The sequence below is a fragment of the Trachymyrmex septentrionalis genome, unplaced genomic scaffold (assembly GCF_001594115.1).
Source record: "Trachymyrmex septentrionalis isolate Tsep2-gDNA-1 unplaced genomic scaffold, Tsep1.0 scaffold11, whole genome shotgun sequence".
In the NCBI taxonomy this organism is placed as follows: Eukaryota; Metazoa; Arthropoda; class Insecta; order Hymenoptera; family Formicidae; genus Trachymyrmex; species Trachymyrmex septentrionalis.
The window spans coordinates 2935359-2936193 of NW_017304228.1; positions in this window are offsets into that span (position 1 = coordinate 2935359).

Sequence of the window (835 nt, forward strand, 5' to 3'; positions counted from 1 at the left end):
ATATGAGATATATCTTAATTGGTACGCAGTACGTTTGTGTCCAAAGTAATTATGATATTTCTGACTTCTAATCTTTTAGTCCTGACACTTTCCAACGGCAAATTTTTGCTGTAAACATTCTTAGGACATTTCTTGAAAAACTGTATTGTGTGATGGAAGGATTTGAATATGATAGGATATTTTAAAATAATTATAGAATATATTACGATATTTTACTATGTTTTCTTTGGATATCTTAGATGAAATATCCGCGAGATCGCTTTGTCAATATGGGATAATTTGGGATATCCTCAGCATCCTAAAGTATGCTGTGTGGGGAATGTGTAAGCAAATTTTTTAATTATGTATTAATTAATCGTAATCACTAGGTCTCACATTAAATTGTCAATTAGTGATACAGACAAATAAATAAAAAAAAAATAATAAAAATTTGATGAAATGTAATACAAATTTCAACGACTTGTTAGTTTTTTAGTATCTACACTGAAAAAAGAGTCTGGCTTAAAACTACCAAATGTTGAATAAAATAATTTCAATCAAGCATTTAAATAATATAAACAAATATTATTTTACCTTTATTAATGTTTAGTAAGTATTATTGTTAGTAATATTTATAATATAAAGATAGAATTATGTTTAGGTATATTAGAAAATTTAATTGAAATTATTTCACCAAACATTTCATAGCCATAACTAGATTTTTTTTCAATGTAACAATAACGATAACAAGTTACTTTTTTGAATTAATAACAAATAATTATAACGACGTTACAACGATCTCCCAATCTTATATAATTATACATGATTTGCTTGTAGGATCTAAACCATTACATTA